Source organism: Lissotriton helveticus, chromosome 2_1 (genome assembly GCF_964261635.1).
Source record: "Lissotriton helveticus chromosome 2_1, aLisHel1.1, whole genome shotgun sequence".
NCBI classification, from domain to species: domain Eukaryota; kingdom Metazoa; phylum Chordata; class Amphibia; order Caudata; family Salamandridae; genus Lissotriton; species Lissotriton helveticus.
In genome coordinates this window covers 33482981-33504732 of record NC_136059.1, presented here as the reverse complement: position 1 = coordinate 33504732, position 21752 = coordinate 33482981, and the positions used below count along the sequence as shown (strand labels likewise).

Genomic DNA, 21752 nt, shown 5'->3' with positions numbered 1-21752 from the left:
ATCTAAATCTGGACCTATGGAATTTGGCTTTGCAGGCACTATGTTGAACCCCCTACGCTGTATCGAGTTAGCCGGCAGCGCCACACTTGTCATTTACAGCGGCAAGCAATGCTGGAAGGCCCACAGACAGGGCCGGACTGGGAACCACAACCGGCCCTTGCAAAGTGTTCGGCTGGCCCCCCCTCCTCACTCGGGGCGTTGGAGGTGACACCGAGCTCTTTGCCGGGGCCGGTTTTCGGCCGATTTTGGTACAGGGCAGATTTTGCAGCTATGCTGCAAAAACGGCCCTGTAACAAAAACGGCCCCCAGGGGCCCAAAACCGGCTCCCACCCATGCGGCGCACCAGGGGATTGCCCGGTGCCCGCTATGGCCGGACAGGCCCTGCCCACAGAAACACAGGGCATTGGGCTGAGCCCAGAAGATAAAGAGTAAAAGTACTCGCTGGGATTCACACCTCTGATTTAACTTATGTTTTTACTTTTTGGGAATTCACTAATTTTCCCAGTGGTATGCGTGCAAAGCCTCACAAGTCAGAGGTTTCAAGGTGTTGTATGAATACTTGGAAAGGGCAGCTCTGGGGTGAAAATTACATATTTAGATTTTTTTCCTCTACTGCTACAACATTTTTACCCATGAAGGAGCCCCCCCTACACACCACCAGGTCTAAGAGCGTTCTGCACCACTTCCCATCTTAGAAAGAGATTTGCTTCAGACATTTATAAGAGCAAATGTCCGACCATTTCTAGGGTGGAAAAGGGTCAGAGAGGAGCTTGTGACTGGTAACAAACCCCTCAGTCTGTGGCAACAACAAGCCCACATGGCAAATAACCTTGCAGGGCAAGAGACACTTCAAACCCATTGCATGAGACGTACTCCTGTTTAATTGGGCCCAATTCACAGAACTGACTTAAGACAAAATCCTAAACTTACTACCATTTTGGTATTCACAGAAGTTAGGAGTCCTAAAGTTGGTACTCCTAACTTCTGTGAATACCGAAATGAGTAAGTGTCTTCTGTGAATACCAAAATGGTAGTAAGTTTAGGATTTTGTCTTAAGTTAGTTCTGTGAATTGGGCCCTCTCTGTGTGTAGTTGTAGAACGCAATTACACAAGTGTAAATAGGTATCCCTTTGTAAATATCTACACTAATTGTATACATGGACAAAGCTATTTGAATGTGCTCATAGTACTGTCTTGGATGCAATGCATTATGGGTAGGGTGGATTTACCATATCTTCTGCAAAGTGCAGTACCATATATGACCAAAAGAGGTCTGCAGTGCTGGGGCCTTGCTCCCTAGGGACCTCTAGGAGCAGCTTGCGGTACTGCACTGAGACATGCAGTGCTCGTGCGATGCTCACTAGGGACCTCTAGGAGCAGCTTGCGGTACTGCACGGAGACATGCAGTGCTGGTGCCTTGCTCACTAGGGACCTCTAGGAGCAGCTTGCGGTACTGCACCTAGACATGCAGTGCTGGTGCCTTGCTCACCAGGGACCTCTAGGAGCAGCTTGTGGTACTGGACCCAGACATGCAGTGCTGGTGCCTTGCTCACTAGGGCCCTCTAGGAGCAGCATGCGGTACTGCACCTAGACATGCAGTGGTGGTGCCTTGCTCACTAGGGACCTCTAGGAGCAGCTTGCAGTACTGCACAGAGACATGCAGTGCTGGTGCCTTGCTCACTAGGGACCTCTAGATGCAGCTTGCGGTACTGCACTGAGACATGCAGTGCTGGTGCCTTGCTCAATAGGGACCTCTAGGAACAGCTTGCGGTACTGCACCGAGACATGCAGTGCTGGTGCCTTCCTCACTAGGGACCTCTAGGAGCAGCTTGCGGTACTGCACCTAGACATGCAGTGCTAGTGCCTTGCTCACTATGGACCTCTAGGAGCAGCTTGCGGTACTGCACCGAGACATGCAGTGCTGGCGCCTTGCTCACTAGGGACCTCTAGGAGCAGCTTGCTGTACTGCACCTAGACATGCAGTGCTGGTGCCTTGCTCACCAGGGACCTCTAGGAGCAGCTTGCTGTACTGCACCTAGACATGCAGTGCTGGTGCCTTGCTCACCAGGGACCTCTAGGTGCAGCTTGTGGTACTGCACCTAGACATGCAGTGCTGGCGCCTTGCTCACTAGGGACCTCTAGGTGCAGCTTGTGGTACTGCACCTAGACATGCAGTGCTGGCGCCTTGCTCACTAGGGACCTCTAGGAGCAGCTTGCGGTACTGCACATAGACAAGCAGTGCTGGTGCCTTGCTCACTAGGGACCTCTAGGAGCAGCTTGCTGTACTGCACCTAGACATGCAGTGCTGGTGCCTTGCTCACCAGGGACCTCTAGGTGCAGCTTGTGGTACTGCACCTAGACATGCAGTGCTGGCGCCTTGCTCACTAGGGACCTCTAGGTGCAGCTTGTGGTACTGCACCTAGACATGCAGTGCTGGCGCCTTGCTCACTAGGGACCTCTAGGAGCAGCTCGCAGAACTGCACCTAGACATGCAGTGCTGGTGCCTTGCTCACCAGGGACCTCTCGGAGCAGCTTGCGGTACTGCACCTAGACATGCAGTGCTGGTGCCTTGCTCACTAGAGACCTCTAGGAGCAGCTTGCGGTACTGCACAGAGACATGCAGTGCTTGTGCCTTGCTCACTAGGGACCTCTAGGAGCAGCTTGCGGTACTGCACCTAGACATGCAGTGCTGGTGCCTTGCTCACTAGGGACCTCTAGGAGCAGCTTGCGGTACTGTACCTAGACATGCAGTGCTGGTGCCTTGCTCACTAGAGACCTCTAGGAGCAGCTTGTGGTACTGCACCTAGACATGCAGTGCTGGTGCCTTGCTCACTAGAGACCTCTAGGAGCAGCTTGCGGTACTGCACAGAGACATGCAGTGCTTGTGCCTTGCTCACTAGGGACCTCTAGGAGCAGCTTGCGGTACTGCACCTAGACATGCAGTGCTGGTGCCTTGCTCACTAGGGACCTCTAGGAGCAGCTTGCGGTACTGCACCGAGACATGCAGTGCTGGTGCCTTGCTCACTTGGGACCTCTAGGAGCAGCTTGCGGTACTGCACCTAGACATGCAGTGCTGGTGCCTTGCTCACTAGGGACCTCTAGGAGCAGCTTGCGGTACTGCACCTAGACATGCAGTGCTGGTGCCTTGCTCACTAGGGACCTCTAGGAGCAGCTTGCGGTACTGCACCTAGACATGCAGTGCTGGTGCCTTGCTCACTAGAGACCTCTAGGAGCAGCTTGTGGTACTGCACCTAGACATGCAGTGCTGGTGCCTCGCTCACTAGGGACCTCTAGGAGCAGCTTGTGGTACTGCACCTAGACATGCAGTGCTGGTGCCTTGCTCACTAGGGACCTCTAGGAGCAGCTTGCGGTACTGCACCTAGACATGCAGTGCTGGTGCCTTGCTCACTCAGGACCTCTAGGAGCAGCTTGCGGTACTGCACCTAGACATGCAGTGCTGGGTCCTTGCTCACTAGGGACCTCTAGGAGCAGCTTGCAGTACTGCACCTAGACATGCAGTGCTGGTGCCTTGCTCACTCGGGACCTCTAGGAGCAGCTTGAGGTACTGCACCCAGACATGCAGTGCTGGTGCCTTGCTCACTAGAGACCTCTAGGAGCAGCTTGCGGTACTGCACCTAGACATGCAGTGCTGTGCCTTGCTCACTAGGGACCTCTAGGAGCAGCTTGCGGTACTGCACAGAGACAAGCAGTGCTGGTGCCTTGCTCACTCGGGACCTCTAGGAGCAGCTTGAGGTACTGCACCAAGACAAGCAGTGGTGGTGCCTTGCTCACTAGGGACCTCTAGGAGCAGCTTGCGGTACTGCACCTAGACATGCAGTGGTGGTGTCTTGCTCACTAGGGACCTCTAGGAGCAGCTTGCAGTACTGCACCTAGACATGCAGTGCTGGTGCCTTGCTCACTAGGGACCTCTAGGAGCAGCTTGCGGTACTGCACCTAGACATGCAGCGCTGGTGCCTTGCTCACTAGGGACCTCTAGAAGCAGCTTGCGGTACTGCACCTAGACAAGCAGTGCTGGTGCCTCGCTCACTACGGACCTCTAGGAGCAGCTCGCGGTACTGCACCTAGACATGCAGTGCTGGTGCCTTGCTCACTAGGGACCTCTAGGAGCAGCTTGCGGTACTGCACCTAGACATGCAGTGCTGTTGCCTTGCTCACTAGGGACCTCTAGGAGCAGCTTGCGGTACTGCACCTAGACATGCAATGCTGGTGCCTTGCTCACTAGGGACCTCTAGAAGCAGCTTGCGGTACTGCACCTAGACATGCAGTGCTGTTGCCTTGCTCACTAGGGACCTCTAGGAGCAGCTTGCGGTACTGCACCTAGACAAGCAGTGCTGGCGCCTTGCTCACTAGGGACCTCTAGGAGCAGCTTGTGGGACTGCACCTAGACATGCAGTGCTGGTGCCTTGCTCACTGGGGACCTCTAGGAGCAGCTTGCGGTACTGCACCTAGACATGCAGTGCTGGTGCCTTGCTCACTAGGGACCTCTAGGAGCAGCTTGCGGTACTGCACCTAGACATGCAGTGCTGGTGCCTTGCTCACTAGGGACCTCTAGGAGCAGCTTGCGGTACTGCACTGAGACATGCAGTGCTGATGCCTTGCTCACTAGGGACCTCTAGGAGCAGCTTGTGGTACTGCACCTAGACATGCAGTGCTGGTGCCTTGCTCACGAGGGACCTCTAGGAGCAGCTTCCGGTACTGCACTGAGACATTCAGCGCTGGTGCGTTGCTCACTAGGGACCTCTAGGAGCAGCTTGCGGTACTGCACTGAGACATTCAGCGCTGGTGCGTTGCTCACTAGGGACCTCTAGGAGCAGCTTGCGGTACTGCACCTAGACATGCAGTGCTGGTGCCTTGCTCACTACGGACCTCTAGGAGCAGCTTGCGGTACTGCACCTAGACATGCAGTGCTGATGCCTTGCTCACTAGGGACCTCTAGGAGCAGCTTGCGGTACTGCACCTAGACATGCAGTGCTGATGCCTTGCTCACTAGGGACCTCTAGGAGCAGCTTGCGGTACTGCACCTAGACATGCAGTGCTGGTGCCTTCCTCACTAGGGACCTCTAGGAGCAGCTTGCGGTACTGCACCTAGACATGCAGTGCTGGTGCCTTGCTCACTAGGGACCTCTAGGAGCAGCTTGCGGTACTGCTCAGAGGTATGCAGTGCTGGTGCCTTGCTCACTAGGGACCTCTAGGAGCAGCTTGCGGTACTGCACCAAGACAAGCAGTGCTGGTGCCTTGCTCACTAGGGACCTCTAGGAGCAGCTTGCGGTACTGCACCAAGACAAGCAGTGCTGGTGCCTCGCTCACTACGGACCTCTAGGAGCAGCTCGCGGTACTGCACCCAGACATGCAGTGCTGGCGCCTTGCTCACTAGGGACCTCTAGGAGCAGCGTGCGGTACTGCACCTAGACATGCAGTGCTGGTGCCTTGCTCACTAGAGACCTCTAGGAGCAGCTCGCGGTACTGAACCTAGACATGCAGTGCTGGCGCCTTGCTCACTTGGGACCTCTAGGGGCAGCTTGTGGTACTGCACAGAGACATGCAGTGCTGTGCCTTGCTCACTGGGGACCTCTAGGAGGAGCTTGCGGTACTGCACCTAGACATGCAGTGGTGGTGCCTTGCTCACTAGGGACCTCTAGGAGCAGCTTGCAGTACTGCACAGAGACATGCAGTGCTGGTGCCTTGCTCACTAGGGACCTCTAGGAGCAGCTTGCGGTACTGCACCTAGACATGCAGTGGTGGTGCCTTGCTCACTAGGGACCTCTAGGAGCAGCTTGCAGTACTGCACAGAGACATGCAGTGCTGGTGCCTTGCTCACTAGGGACCTCTAGGAGCAGCTTGCGGTACTGCACTGAGACATTCAGCGCTGGTGCGTTGCTCACTAGGGACCTCTAGGAGCAGCTTGCGGTACTGCACCAAGACAAGCAGTGCTGGTGCCTCGCTCACTACGGACCTCTAGGAGCAGCTCGCGGTACTGCACCTAGACATGCAGTGCTGATGCCTTGCTCACTAGGGACCTCTAGGAGCAGCTTGCAGTACTGCACCCAGACATGCAGTGCTGATGCCTTGCTCACTAGGGACCTCTAGGAGGAGCTTGCGGGACTGCACCTGGACAAGCAGTGCTGGTGCCTTGCTCACTAGGGACCTCTAGGAGCAGCTTGCGGTACTGCACCTAGACATGCAGTGCTGGTGCCTTGCTCACTAGGGACCTCTAGGAGCAGCTTGCGGTACTGCACTGAGACATGCAGTGCTGGCGCCTTGCTCACTAGGGACCTCCAGGAGCAGCTTGCGGTACTGCACCTAGACATGCAGTGCTGGTGCCTTGCTCACTAGGGACCTCTAGGAGCAGCTTGCGGTACTGCACCTAGACATGCAGTGCTGGTGCCTTGCTCACTAGGGACCTCCAGGAGCAGCTTGCGGTACTGCACCTAGACATGCAGTGCTGGTGCCTTGCTCACTAGGGACCTCTAGGAGCAGCTTGCGGTACTGCACCTAGACATGCAGTGCTGGTGCCTTGCTCACTAGGGACCTCTAGGAGCAGCTTGCGGTACTGCACTGAGACATGCAGTGCTGGTGCCTTGCTCACTAGGGACCTCTAGGAGCAGCTTGCGGTACTGCTCAGAGGTATGCAGTGCTGGTGCCTTGCTCACTAGGGACCTCTAGGAGCAGCTTGTGGTACTGCACTGAGACATGCAGTGCTGGTGCCTTGCTCACTAGAGACCTCTAGGAGCAGCTTGCGGTACTGCACTGAGACATGCAGTGCTGGTGCCTTGCTCACTAGGGACCTCTAGGAGCAGCTTGCGGTACTGCTCAGAGGTATGCAGTGCTGGTGCCTTGCTCACTAGGGACCTCTAGGAGCAGCTTGTGGTACTGCACTGAGACATGCAGTGCTGGTGCCTTGCTCACTAGGGACCTCTAGGAGCAGCTTGTGGTACTGCACCTAGACATGCAGCGCTGGTGCCTTGCTCACTAGAGACCTCTAGGAGCAGCTTGCGGTACTGCACAGAGACATGCAGTGCTGGTGCCTTGCTCACTAGGGACCTCTAGGAGCAGCTTGCGGTACTGCATCTAGACATACAGTGCTGGTGCCTCGCTCACTGGGGACCTCTAGGAGCAGCTTGCAGTACTGCACAGAGACATGCAGTGCTGGTGCCTTGCTCACTAGGGACCTCTAGGAGCAGCTTGCGGTACTGCACTGAGACATTCAGCGCTGGTGCGTTGCTCACTAGGGACCTCTAGGAGCAGCTTGCGGTACTGCACCAAGACAAGCAGTGCTGGTGCCTTGCTCACTAGAGACCTCTAGGAGCAGCTCGCGGTACTGCACCCAGACATGCAGTGCTGTGCCTTGCTCACTGGGGACCTCTAGGAGCAGCTTGCGGTACTGCACCTAGACATGCAGTGGTGGTGCCTTGCTCACTAGGGACCTCTAGGAGCAGCTTGCAGTACTGCACAGAGACATGCAGTGCTGGGGCCTTGCTCCCTAGGGACCTCTAGGAGCAGCTTGCGGTACTGCACCTAGACATGCAGTGCTGTGCCTTGCTCACTAGGGACCTCTAGGAGCAGCTTGCAGTACTGCACCTAGACAAGCAGTGCTGGTGCCTCGCTCACTACGGACCTCTAGGAGCAGCTCGCGGTACTGCACCTAGACATGCAGTGCTGATGCCTTGCTCACTAGGGACCTCTAGGAGCAGCTTGCAGTACTGCACCCAGACATGCAGTGCTGATGCCTTGCTCACTAGGGACCTCTAGGAGGAGCTTGCGGGACTGCACCTGGACAAGCAGTGCTGGTGCCTTGCTCACTAGGGACCTCTAGGAGCAGCTTGCGGTACTGCACCTAGACATGCAGTGCTGGTGCCTTGCTCACTAGGGACCTCTAGGAGCAGCTTGCGGTACTGCACCTAGACATGCAGTGCTGGTGCCTTGCTCACTAGGGACCTCTAGGAGCAGCTTGCGGTACTGCACTGAGACATGCAGTGCTGGTGCCTTGCTCACTAGGGACCTCTAGGAGCAGCTTGCGGTACTGCACTGAGACATGCAGTGCTGGTGCCTTGCTCACTAGAGACCTCTAGGAGCAGCTCGCGGTACTGCACCCAGACATGCAGTGCTGTGCCTTGCTCACTGGGGACCTCTAGGAGCAGCTTGCGGTACTGCACCTAGACATGCAGTGGTGGTGCCTTGCTCACTAGGGACCTCTAGGAGCAGCTTGCAGTACTGCACAGAGACATGCAGTGCTGGGGCCTTGCTCCCTAGGGACCTCTAGGAGCAGCTTGCGGTACTGCACCTAGACATGCAGTGCTGTGCCTTGCTCACTAGGGACCTCTAGGAGCAGCTTGCAGTACTGCACCTAGACAAGCAGTGCTGGTGCCTCGCTCACTACGGACCTCTAGGAGCAGCTCGCGGTACTGCACCTAGACATGCAGTGCTGATGCCTTGCTCACTAGGGACCTCTAGGAGCAGCTTGCAGTACTGCACCCAGACATGCAGTGCTGATGCCTTGCTCACTAGGGACCTCTAGGAGGAGCTTGCGGGACTGCACCTGGACAAGCAGTGCTGGTGCCTTGCTCACTAGGGACCTCTAGGAGCAGCTTGCGGTACTGCACCTAGACATGCAGTGCTGGTGCCTTGCTCACTAGGGACCTCTAGGAGCAGCTTGCGGTACTGCACCTAGACATGCAGTGCTGGTGCCTTGCTCACTAGGGACCTCTAGGAGCAGCTTGCGGTACTGCACTGAGACATGCAGTGCTGGTGCCTTGCTCACTAGGGACCTCTAGGAGCAGCTTGCGGTACTGCTCAGAGGTATGCAGTGCTGGTGCCTTGCTCACTAGGGACCTCTAGGAGCAGCTTGTGGTACTGCACTGAGACATGCAGTGCTGGTGCCTTGCTCACTAGGGACCTCTAGGAGCAGCTTGCGGTACTGCACTGAGACATGCAGTGCTGGTGCCTTGCTCACTAGGGACCTCTAGGAGCAGCTTGCGGTACTGCTCAGAGGTATGCAGTGCTGGTGCCTTGCTCACTAGGGACCTCTAGGAGCAGCTTGTGGTACTGCACTGAGACATGCAGTGCTGGTGCCTTGCTCACTAGGGACCTCTAGGAGCAGCTTGTGGTACTGCACCTAGACATGCAGCGCTGGTGCCTTGCTCACTAGGGACCTCTAGGATGAGCTTGCGGTACTGCACAGAGACATGCAGTGCTGGTGCCTTGCTCACTAGGGACCTCTAGGAGCAGCTTGTGGTACTGCACTGAGACATGCAGTGCTGGTGCCTTGCTCACTCGGGACCTCTAGGAGCAGCTTGCGGTACTGCACCTAGACAAGCAGTGCTGGCGCCTTGCTCACTAGGGACCTCTAGGAGCAGCTTGCGGTACTGCACCTAGACATGCAGTGCTGGTGCCTTGCTCACTAGGGACCTCTAGGAGCAGCTTGCAGTACTGCACAGAGACATGCAGTGCTGGTGCCTTGCTCACTAGGGACCTCTAGGAGCAGCTTGCGGTACTGCACTGAGACATTCAGCGCTGGTGCGTTGCTCACTAGAGACCTCTAGGAGCAGCTCGCGGTACTGCACCCAGACATGCAGTGCTGTGCCTTGCTCACTGGGGACCTCTAGGAGCAGCTTGCGGTACTGCACCTAGACAAGCAGTGCTGGTGCCTTGCTCACTAGAGACCTCTAGGAGCAGCTCGCGGTACTGCACCCAGACATGCAGTGCTGTGCCTTGCTCACTGGGGACCTCTAGGAGCAGCTTGCGGTACTGCACCAAGACAAGCAGTGCTGGTGCCTTGCTCACTAGAGACCTCTAGGAGCAGCTCGCGGTACTGCACCCAGACATGCAGTGCTGTGCCTTGCTCACTGGGGACCTCTAGGAGCAGCTTGCGGTACTGCACCTAGACAAGCAGTGCTGGTGCCTCGCTCACTACGGACCTCTAGGAGCAGCTCGCGGTACTGCACCTAGACATGCAGTGCTGATGCCTTGCTCACTAGGGACCTCTAGGAGCAGCTTGCGGTACTGCACCCAGACATGCAGTGCTGATGCCTTGCTCACTAGGGACCTCTAGGAGGAGCTTGCGGGACTGCACCTGGACAAGCAGTGCTGGTGCCTTGCTCACTAGGGACCTCTAGGAGCAGCTTGCGGTACTGCACCTAGACATGCAGTGCTGGTGCCTTGCTCACTAGGGACCTCTAGGAGCAGCTTGCGGTACTGCACCTAGACATGCAGTGCTGGTGCCTTGCTCACTAGGGACCTCTAGGAGCAGCTTGCGGTACTGCACTGAGACATGCAGTGCTGGTGCCTTGCTCACTAGGGACCTCTAGGAGCAGCTTGCGGTACTGCTCAGAGGTATGCAGTGCTGGTGCCTTGCTCACTAGGGACCTCTAGGAGCAGCTTGTGGTACTGCACTGAGACATGCAGTGCTGGTGCCTTGCTCACTAGGGACCTCTAGGAGCAGCTTGCGGTACTGCTCAGAGGTATGCAGTGCTGGTGCCTTGCTCACTAGGGACCTCTAGGAGCAGCTTGTGGTACTGCACTGAGACATGCAGTGCTGGTGCCTTGCTCACTAGGGACCTCTAGGAGCAGCTTGTGGTACTGCACCTAGACATGCAGCGCTGGTGCCTTGCTCACTAGGGACCTCTAGGATGAGCGTGCGGTACTGCACAGAGACATGCAGTGCTGGTGCCTTGCTCACTAGGGACCTCTAGGAGCAGCTTGTGGTACTGCACTGAGACATGCAGTGCTGGTGCCTTGCTCACTCGGGACCTCTAGGAGCAGCTTGCGGTACTGCACCTAGACATGCAGTGCTGGCGCCTTGCTCACTAGGGACCTCTAGGAGCAGCTTGCGGTACTGCACCTAGACATGCAGTGCTGGTGCCTTGCTCACTAGGGACCTCTAGGAGCAGCTCGCAGAACTGCACCTAGACATGCAGTGCTGGTGCCTTGCTCACTAGGGACCTCTAGGAGCAGCTTGCGGTACTGTACCTAGACATGCAGTGCTGGTGCCTTGCTCACTAGAGACCTCTAGGAGCAGCTTGTGGTACTGTACCTAGACATGCAGTGCTGGTGCCTTGCTCACTAGGGACCTCTAGGAGCAGCGTGCGGTACTGCACCTAGACATGCAGTGCTGGTGCCTTGCTCACTAGGGACCTCTAGGAGCAGCGTGCGGTACTGCACCTAGACATGCAGTGCTGGTGCTTGCTCTCTAGGGACCTCTAGGAGCAGCTTGTGGTACTGCACCTAGACATGCAGTGCTGTTGCCTTGCTCACTAGGGACCTCTAGGAGCAGCTTGCGGTACTGCACAGAGACAAGCAGTGCTGGTGCCTTGCTCACTAGGGACCTCTAGGAGCAGCTTGCGGTACTGCACAGAGACAAGCAGTGCTGGTGCCTTGCTCACTAGGGACCTCTAGGAGCAGCTTGCGGTACTGCACCCAGACATGCAGTGCTGGTGCCTTGCTCACTAGGGACCTCTAGGAGCAGCTTGCGGTACTGCACCTAGACATGCAGTGCTGGTTCCTTGCTCACTCAGGACCTCTAGGAGCAGCTCGCGGTACTGCACCTAGACATGCAGTGCTGGTGCCTTGCTCGCTAGGGGCCTCTAGGAGCAGCTTGCGGTACTGCACAGAGACATGCAGTGCTGGTGCCTTGCTCACTAGGGACCTCTAGGAGCAGCTTGCGGTACTGCACCTAGACATGCAGTGCTGGTGCTTGCTCTCTAGGGACCTCTAGGAGCAGCTTGTGGTACTGCACCCAGACAAGCAGTGCTGGTGCCTTGCTCGCTAGGGGCCTCTAGGAGCAGCTTGCAGTACTGCACCTAGACATGCAGTGCTGGTGCCTTCCTCACTAGGGACCTCTAGGAGCAGCTTGCGGTACTGCACCTAGACATGCAGTGCTGGTGCCTTGCTCACTAGGGACCTCTAGGAGCAGCTTGCGGTACTGCACCTAGACATGCAGTGCTGGTGCCTTGCTCACTAGGGACCTCTAGGAGCAGCTTGCAGTACTGCACCTAGACATGCAGTGCTGGAGCCTTGCTCACTAGGGACCTCTAGGAGCAGCTTGCGGTACTGCACCCAGACATGCAGTGCTGGTGCCTTGCTCACTAGGGACCTCTAGGAGCAGCTTCTAGTACTGCTCCTAGACCTGCAGTGCTGGTGCCTTGCTCACTAGGGACCTCTAGGAGCAGCTTTCTGTACTGCACCTAGACATGCAGTGCTGGTGCCTTGCTCACTAGGGACCTCTAGGAACAGCTTGCGGTACTGCACCTAGAGAAGCAATGCTGGTACCTTGCTCACTAGGGACCTCTAGGAGCAGCTTGCAGTACTGCACCTAGACATGCAGTGCTGGCGCCTTGCTCACTAGGGACCTCTAGGAGCAGCTTGCGGTACTGCACCTAGAGAAGCAATGCTGGTACCTTGCTCACTAGGGACCTCTAGGAGCAGCTTGCAGTACTGCACCTAGACATGCAGTGCTGGCGCCTTGCTCACTAGGGACCTCTAGGAGCAGCTTGTGGTACTGCACCTGGACATGCAGTGCTGGTGCCTTGCTCACTAGGGACCTCTAGGAGCAGCTTGCGGTACTGCACCTAGAGAAGCAATGCTGGTACCTTGCTCACTAGGGACCTCTAGGAGCAGCTTGCGGTACTGTACCTAGACATGCAGTGCTGGTGCCTTGCTCACTAGGGACCTCTAGGAGCAGCTTGCGGTACTGCACCTATTCATGCAGTGCTGGTGCCTTGCTCCCTAGGGACCTCTAGGAGCATCTTGCGGTACTGCAGCTAGACATGCAGTGCTGGTGCCTTGCTCACTAGGGACCTCTAGGAGCAGCGTGCGGTACTGCACCGAGACATGCAGTGCTGGTGCCTTCCTCACTAGGGACCTCTAGGAGCAGCTTGCGGTACTGCACCGAGACATGCAGTGCTGGTGCCTTGCTCACTAGGGACCTCTAGGTGCAGCTTGTGGTACTGCACCTAGACATGCAGTGCTGGCGCCTTGCTCACTAGGGACCTCTAGGTGCAGCTTGTGGTACTGCACCTAGACATGCAGTGCTGGCGCCTTGCTCACTAGGGACCTCTAGGTGCAGCTTGTGGTACTGCACCTAGACATGCAGTGCTGGCGCCTTGCTCACTAGGGACCTCTAGGAGCAGCTTGCGGTACTGCACCTAGACATGCAGTGCTGGCGCCTTGCTCACTAGGGACCTCTAGGTGCAGCTTGTGGTACTGCACCTAGACATGCAGTGCTGGCGCCTTGCTCACTAGGGACCTCTAGGAACAGCTTGCGGTACTGCACAAAGACATGCGGTGCTGGTGCCGTGCTTACTAAGGCCCTCTAGGATGAGCTTGCGGTACTGCACCTAGACAAGCAGTGCTGGTGCCTTGCTCACTAGGGACCTCTAGGAGTTGCTTGCGGTACTGCATCTAGACAAGCAGTGCTGGTGCCTTCCTCACTAGGGACCTCTAGGAGTTGCTTGCGGTACTGCACCTAGACATGCAGTGCTGGAGCCTTGCTCACTAGAGACCTCTAGGAGCAGCTTGTGGTACTGCACCTAGACATGCAGTGCTGGTGCCTTGCTCACTAGAGACCTCTAGGAGCAGCTTGCGGTACTGCACAGAGACATGCAGTGCTGGTGCCTTGCTCACTAGGGACCTCTAGGAGCAGCTTGCGGTACTGCATCTAGACATACAGTGCTGGTGCCTCGCTCACTGGGGACCTCTAGGAGCAGCTTGCGGTACTGCACAGAGACATGCAGTGCTGGTGCCTTGCTCACTAGGGACCTCTAGGAGCAGCTTGCGGTACTGCACCTAGACATGCAGTGCTGGCGCATTGCTCACTAGGGACCTCTAGGAGCAGCTTGCGGTACTGCACCTAGACATGCAGTGCTGGTGCCTTGCTCACTAGGGACCTCTAGGAGCAGCTCGCAGAACTGCACCTAGACATGCAGTGCTTGTGCCTTGCTCACTAGGGACCTCTAGGAGCAGCTTGCGGTACTGCACCTAGACATGCAGTGCTGGTGCCTTGCTCACTAGGGACCTCTAGGAGCAGCTTGCGGTACTGTACCTAGACATGCAGTGCTGGTGCCTTGCTCACTAGAGACCTCTAGGAGCAGCTTGTGGTACTGTACCTAGACATGCAGTGCTGGTGCCTTGCTCACTAGGGACCTCTAGGAGCAGCGTGCGGTACTGCACCTAGACATGCAGTGCTGGTGCCTTGCTCACTAGGGACCTCTAGGAGCAGCGTGCGGTACTGCACCTAGACATGCAGTGCTGGTGCTTGCTCTCTAGGGACCTCTAGGAGCAGCTTGTGGTACTGCACCTAGACATGCAGTGCTGTTGCCTTGCTCACTAGGGACCTCTAGGAGCAGCTTGCGGTACTGCACAGAGACAAGCAGTGCTGGTGCCTTGCTCACTAGGGACCTCTAGGAGCAGCTTGCGGTACTGCACCCAGACATGCAGTGCTGGTGCCTTGCTCACTAGGGACCTCTAGGAGCAGCTTGCGGTACTGCACCTAGACATGCAGTGCTGGTTCCTTGCTCCCTAGGGGCCTCGTACTGCACCCAGACATGCAGTGCTGTTGCCTTGCTCACTAGGGACCTCTAGGAGCAGCTTGCGGTACTGCACCCAGACATGCAGTGCTGGTGCCTTGCTCACTAGGGACCTCTAGGAGCAGCTTGCGGTACTGCACCTAGACAAGCAGTGGTGGTGCCTTGCTCACTAGGGACCTCTAGGAGCAGCTTGCGGTACTGCACCGAGACAAGCAATGCTGGTGCCTTGCTCACTAGGGACCTCTAGGAGCAGCTTGCGGTACTGCACCTAGACAAGCAGTGGTGGTGCCTTGCTCACTAGGGACCTCTAGGAGCAGCTTGCGGTACTGCACCTAGACATGCAGTGCTGGTGCCTTGCTCACTAGGGACCTCTAGGAGCAGCTTGCGGTACTGCACCCAGACATGCAGTGCTGGTGCCTTGCTCACTAGGGACCTCTAGGAGCAGCTTGCGGTACTGCACCCAGGCAAGCAGTGCTGGTGCCTTGCTCGCTAGGGGCCTCTAGGAGCAGCTTGCGGTACTGCACAGAGACATGCAGTGCTGGTGCCTTGCTCACTAGGGACCTCTAGGAGCAGCTTGCGGTACTGCACCTAGACATGCAGTGCTGGTGCTTGCTCTCTAGGGACCTCTAGGAGCAGCTTGCAGTACTGCACCTAGACATGCAGTGCTGGTGCCTTGCTCACTAGGGACCTCTAGGAACAGCTTGCGGTACTGCACCGAGACATGCAGTGCTGGTGCCTTCCTCACTAGGGACCTCTAGGAGCAGCTTGCGGTACTGCACCTAGACATGCAGTGCTGGTGCCTTGCTCACTAGGGACCTCTAGGAGCAGCTTGCAGTACTGCACCTAGACATGCAGTGCTGGAGCCTTGCTCACTAGGGACCTCTAGGAGCAGCTTGCGGTACTGCACCCAGACATGCAGTGCTGGTGCCTTGCTCACTAGGGACCTCTAGGAGCAGCTTCTAGTACTGCTCCTAGACCTGCAGTGCTGGTGCCTTGCTCACTAGGGACCTCTAGGAGCAGCTTTCTGTACTGCACCTAGACATGCAGTGCTGGTGCCTTGCTCACTAGGGACCTCTAGGAACAGCTTGCGGTACTGTACCTAGACATGCAGTGCTGGTACCTTGCTCACTAGGGACCTCTAGGAGCAGCTTGTGGTACTGCACCTAGACATGCAGTGCTGGTGCCTTGCTCACTAGAGACCTCTAGGAGCAGCTTGCGGTACTGCACAGAGACATGCAGTGCTGGTGCCTTGCTCACTAGGGACCTCTAGGAGCAGCTTGTGGTACTGCACCTAGACATGCAGTGCTGGTGCCTTGCTCACTAGGGACCTCTAGGAGCAGCTTGCGGTACTGCACCGAGACAAGCAGTGCTGGTGCCTTGCTCACTGGGGACCTCTAGGAGGAGCTTGCGGGACTGCACCTACACATGCAGCGCTGGTGCCTTGCTCACTAGGGACCTCTAGGAACAGCTTGCGGTACTGCACCTAGACATGCAGTGCTGGTGCCTTCCTCACTAGGGACCTCTAGGAGGAGCTTGCAGTACTGCACATAGACATGCAGTGCTGGTGCCTTCCTCACTAGGGACCTCTAGGAGCAGCTTGCGGTACTGCACCGAGACAAGCAGTGCTGGTGCCTTGCTCACTGGGGACCTCTAGGAGGAGCTTGCGGGACTGCACCTACACATGCAGCGCTGGTGCCTTGCTCACTAGAGACCTCTAGGAGCAGCTTACGGTACTGCACCCAGACACGCAGTGCTGGTGCCTTGCTCACGAGGGACCTCTAGGAGCAGCTTGCGGTACTGCACCCAGACACGCAGTGCTGGTGCCTTGCTCACTAGGGACCTCTAGGAGCAGCTTGCGGTACTGCACCCAGACACGCAGTGCTGGTGCCTTGCTCACTAGGGACCTCTAGGAGCAGCTTGCGGTACTGCACCTAGACATGCAGTGCTGGTGCCTTGCTCACTAGGGACCTCTAGGAACAGCTTGCGGTACTGCACCGAGACATGCAGTGCTCGTGCCTTGCTCACTAGGGACCTCTAGGAGCAGCTTGCGGTACTGCACCTAGACATGCAGTGCTGGTGCCTTGCTCACTAGGGACCTCTAGGAGCAGCTTGCAGTACTGCACCTAGACATGCAGTGCTGGTGCCTTCCTCACTAGGGACCTCTAGGAGGAGCTTGCAGTACTGCACATAGACATGCAGTGCTGGTGCTTGCTCACTAGGGACCTCTAGGAGCAGCTTGCGGTACTGCACCCAGACACGCAGTGCTGGTGCCTTGCTCACTAGGGACCTCTAGGAGCAGCTTGCGGTACTGCTCAGAAGCATGCAGTGCTGGTGCCTTCCTCACTAGGGACCTCTAGGAGCAGCTTGCGGTACTGCACCGAGACATACAATGCTGGTTCCTGGCTCACTACGCCAGCATTTGCAATGCACGAGGTCTCACGTTACTGAAAGTATGAGCTATTGGTGTTACATTATTATTTGCAATGCCAATACCCTAAACTATCAGTAATGCGAGACCGATTGCATTGCAAATGCTTGTTTACTGGTGTCTCCATTTTCTCTTCTATCCTGATGATGACACTGTTAAAAATATTTCATTGAGGGGATGAACGTCGTCAAAAACTCCATGTGGACTGGTTTTTAAAATTTGATTGCGTCTTTCGACAGTCACTTTGCAAGTGCCGTCTGTAACAACGTGCTGTCACAATCATTCACAGGTATATATTTTGCATATAGCACAAGCGCACCATTCGTCACTTCACTCGCTTTCAATGCGCAGACAAAATATAGGGGCACCTGATTGTCTATGTTTATTTTATTAATATATATATTTTTTGTTGAGAAATTAAAAAAGATAAAAAATATTGTTCCATTTTTGGCCAATTATCAAAATTAATGAATGCACTTACCACAACCTCAAAACAGGATATGTTTAATTTTCTTTAGATCACTATTACCGAGGAGGTACAAGGCTATACTACTCTCTCGGAGACCAATTTTATGATAATAATTGTCCGGCCCAGGCCCCTGGGTTACTGTGCTGCCCTCTTTTCAAAACTCTCAGTACCATCTGGGCATAGCGTTCAGCTGTGCACACTAGGTAAGGGCAGAAGCCATCGACTAGCCTGTATGAATACCCTGCTTCCAGTACCCCTCGGGCATGTCCTGCAACTGTGCACCTGGCACACTGAGTAGGTACTAATTAGTCTGTATAATTGCACTGTGGCCAGTACCCTGCTCCCAGTACCCACGGGGCACAGACAGCAGCTGTACACATGTGGCACAGGAGGGAAGACACAGACTAGCCTGTATGTATGCCCTGTGGCAAGTATTCTCCTCCCAGCACCTGCTGGACACAGCCATCAGCTGTGTGCATTTAGTACAGGACAGGAGCCATCGAGTAGCCTGTATGAATACCCTGCTACCAGTACACGGCTCCTAATACCTAGTTCTGTCCATCATTTGTTTGCGTAGCATTTTTCACCCTAAGTGTGCCAGGTATGCCCAGACGTGGGTTCCTTGCTCGCTGTGCCACTGGATTCAAGTGATCCTGGCTGATAAAGGGTGTCATACCCTGAAACCGGTCCTAGGAAGCTTGTTTCCGGTCCAGGCAGGACCTGGCTTGGCAGTTCGGTCTGGACTGTTCCCATGAGGCACAGGGTCAGACTGATTTGCATATGGCTGGGTCCAAACTGGGGTGGCATGGTGAGTAAAAGAACAATTGATTTAACCCAGATCTCTTGACTTGGGGGTGAATGGTTGATTCATTCAGCATTCCGTCCATCATTTGTTTGGGTAGCTCCTAGTCCGTGTTGGGCACCGCCTGCAGCTGGACACACTTGGCACACTGCAGAAGGCACAAACCAGTCGGCATCATGAGCAGTGGCCAGGTCCTTGCTCCCGGTACCCGCTGGGCAAAGCCAGCAGTCGTTCACATTGGCACCGGCCAGGAGGCACAGACTAATCTGTACAGAAACGATGTGGCCAGTTCACTGCTCCCAGTACCTGCTGGAGAGGGCAGAAGCCATCGACTGGCACGTATGGGTGCCCTGTTACTAGTACAGCTCCCAGGACCATCGGGCACCGCCTGCAGCTGGACACACCTGGCACAGGGCACTGCCTCTGCTGTACGGATGCCTGAGGCCAGTATCCCTGTGTACAGTACAAACCTGGCACTGGACCGGCTAATGACGCATTTAAAGGTACTGACTCTCACTTCTTGGAGACATGTCAGAGGGGAGATGTCAGCGCCTCAGACATCCCTCCCCCCCCCCCCCCCCCCGCAGCCTCACCTCACACCCCCAGCCCCGGTGCCAGGCGGCAGCCCTGCCTCTCTGCCTCTCTGCCTCGGTCTGCGCAGCGCCGGGTTCCTCCCTCTCTTTCCACCTCATATTTGATGCTAATTGCATTTTTCTCGCTGTTTGCTGATCCGGGCTCCGGTGAGTTTCGCGGTGACACCTCTAGCTTTCTATTATCAGCTCTGGTGCGAGCCTCGCCTGTCACACGTGGAGACGCACACGGTGCCACCGTGAGACGCTCTCCTGGCGCGCCGCCTGTCACACATGGAGACGCACACGGTGCCACCGTGAGACTCTCTCCTGGCGCGCCGCCTGTCACACATGGAGACGCACACGGTGCCACCGTGAGACGCTCTCCTGGCGCGCCGCCCGTGTGACCGCATCATTTATAGCTCCATATTTCAAGCGCCCTTCATTTCACGCTCCTGTCTGAGCGGAGTCTGGGCTCTTTGGGGTGCGGGCCTCCTCCCACCATGGACTCCCGGAGGCCGATGGATACTCACGGTTCACACAGTCCAGGTTCAGGGGGTCCTGCGATGGCAGTTGGTTCACTGCCCTGCTCCACCCTCATCGGAGGGCAGCAGGGCGCACTGGCGGCCGGGCCTGTAAAGACCAATGCGCAATGACGCACCAATCAATGCACGCTCAGTGGAGGCGGGTCCACCTGTGCGCGTGGGCTCCATCTGTGCATGCTGGCTCCACCTGTGCGCGGGGACTACACCTGTGGCCGGTGGCTCCACCTGTGCGCGGTGGCCCCACCTGTGCGCGTGGGCTCCATCTGTGCGCGGTGGCTCCACCTGTGCGCGGTGGCTCCATCTGTGCACAGTGGCTCCACCTGTGCGCGGTGGCTCCATCTGTGCGCGGTGGCTCCACCTGTGCACAGTGGCCCCATCTGTGCACGGTGGCCCCACCTGTGCGCGGTGGCTCCATCTGTGCACAGTGGCTCCACCTGTGCGCGGTGGCTCCACCTGTGCACGGTGGCCCCATCTGTGCACGGTGGCCCCACCTGTGCGCGGTGGCTCCATCTGTGCACAGTGGCTCCACCTGTGCGCGGTGGCTCCATCTGTGCACAGTGGCTCCACCTGTGCGCGGTGGCTCCACCTGTGCGCGGTGGCTCCATCTGTGCGCGGTGGCTCCACCTGTGCACGGTGGCCCCATCTGTGCACGGTGGCCCCACCTGTGCGCGGTGGCTCCATCTGTGCACAGTGGCTCCACCTGTGCGCGGTGGCTCCACCTGTGCACGGTGGCCCCATCTGTGCACGGTGGCCCCACCTGTGCGCGGTGGCTCCATCTGTGCACAGTGGCTCCACCTGTGCGCGGTGGCTCCACCTGTGCACGGTGGCCCCATCTGTGCACGGTGGCCCCACCTGTGCGCGGTGGCTCCATCTGTGCACAGTGGCTCCACCTGTGCGCGGTGGCTCCACCTGTGCACGGTGGCCCCATCTGTGCACGGTGGCTCCACCTGTGCGCGGTGGCTCCACCTGTGCACGGTGGCTCCATCTGTGCGCGGTGGCTCCACCTGTGCGCGGTGGCTCCACCTGTGCGCGGTGGCTCCATCTGTGCACAGTGGCTCCACCTGTGCGCGGTGGCTCCACCTGTGCACGGTGGCCCCATCTGTGCACGGTGGTCCCACCTGTGCACGGTGGCTCCACCTGTGCACGGTGGCCCCATCTGTGCACGGTGGCCCCACCTGTGTGCGGTGGCTCCATCTGTGCACAGTGGCTCCACCTGTGCGCGGTGGCTCCACCTGTGCGCGGTGGCTCCATCTGTGCACAGTGGCTCCACCTGTGCGCAGTGGCTCCATCTGTGCACAGTGGCTCCACCTGTGCGCGGTGGCTCCACCTGTGCGCGGTGGCTCCACCTGTGCACGGTGGCCCCATCTGTGCCCGGTGGCCCCACCTGTGCGCGGTGGCTCCACCTGTGCACGGTGGCCCCATCTGTGCCCGGTGGCCCCACCTGTGCGCGGTGGCTCCACCTGTGCGCGGTGGCTCCACCTGTGCACGGTGGCCCCATCTGTGCCCGGTGGCCCCACCTGTGCGCGGTGGCTCCACCTGTGCACGGTGGCCCCATCTGTGCCCGGTGGCCCCACCTGTGCGCGGTGGCTCCACCTGTGCGCGGTGGCCCCATCTCTGTGCGGGGGCTACACCAGTACGTGGTGGCACCACTTGTGCGCGGTGGCTCAACCTGTGCGCGGTGGCTCCACCTGTGCGCGGTGGCTCCACCTGTGCGCAATGGCTCTTGTGACCACGCCTCGAGGGAGGGCGTGTCCTCAGCACATAGGAGCAGGAGATCCTCCAGCCAATCACATCGGGACATGCAGCGCGTTGTTTTGGGGCTTGGAGAGGGACTCCTAGTGCCAGACAGCTTTGCCTCAGGATTAGGGTCTGAACACCACCGCATCCCTGTCATGGCCACCTCCCAGGACACAAGTCCCAAAAAAAGAAGTGGGGGATTAACCTAGTTAGGCAGTATGCAAGTGACATCAGAGCACATGACATCACTGCGTGTGACATCATGGTACGTGACATCATGGCACGTGACATCACGGTGCGCAACATTACGGCGCATGACATCACGGTGCACAACATCACACACGTCATCACAGGAATTGACATCATAGAGAGTGGCACCACAAGCCACGACTTCACAGGAAGTGGCATCACAAGAAGTCACATTACATCTAAAGCCCTCTCATATATGTTTAGCAGGTCTATCATGTGTACGTTTGAGCGCATTGCTCTCCATGTGGGACTGGAGGAACGGGAAGCAGGCCCAACTCACCAATCACAATGCTGCAATGCAGAGTTGTGATTGGTAAGCACCCAGGCTCCCCTGACCAATCACAAGGCTGCAGTGCGGCATTGTGATTGGTCTGAGTGTCCTGGTTTGACGCTCAGCTAGGAAATAGGGCCCA

At 57.2% G+C, this 21752-nt stretch overlaps 1 protein-coding gene across 1 annotated transcript in view; it reads right to left on the bottom strand.

Annotated features, from left to right (window-relative positions):
- NPR2 (natriuretic peptide receptor 2) overlaps positions 1 to 21752 on the bottom strand; it is a 409403-nt gene that overhangs the window by 203804 nt on the left and 183847 nt on the right. The gene's annotated exons all lie outside the window — the stretch shown is intronic.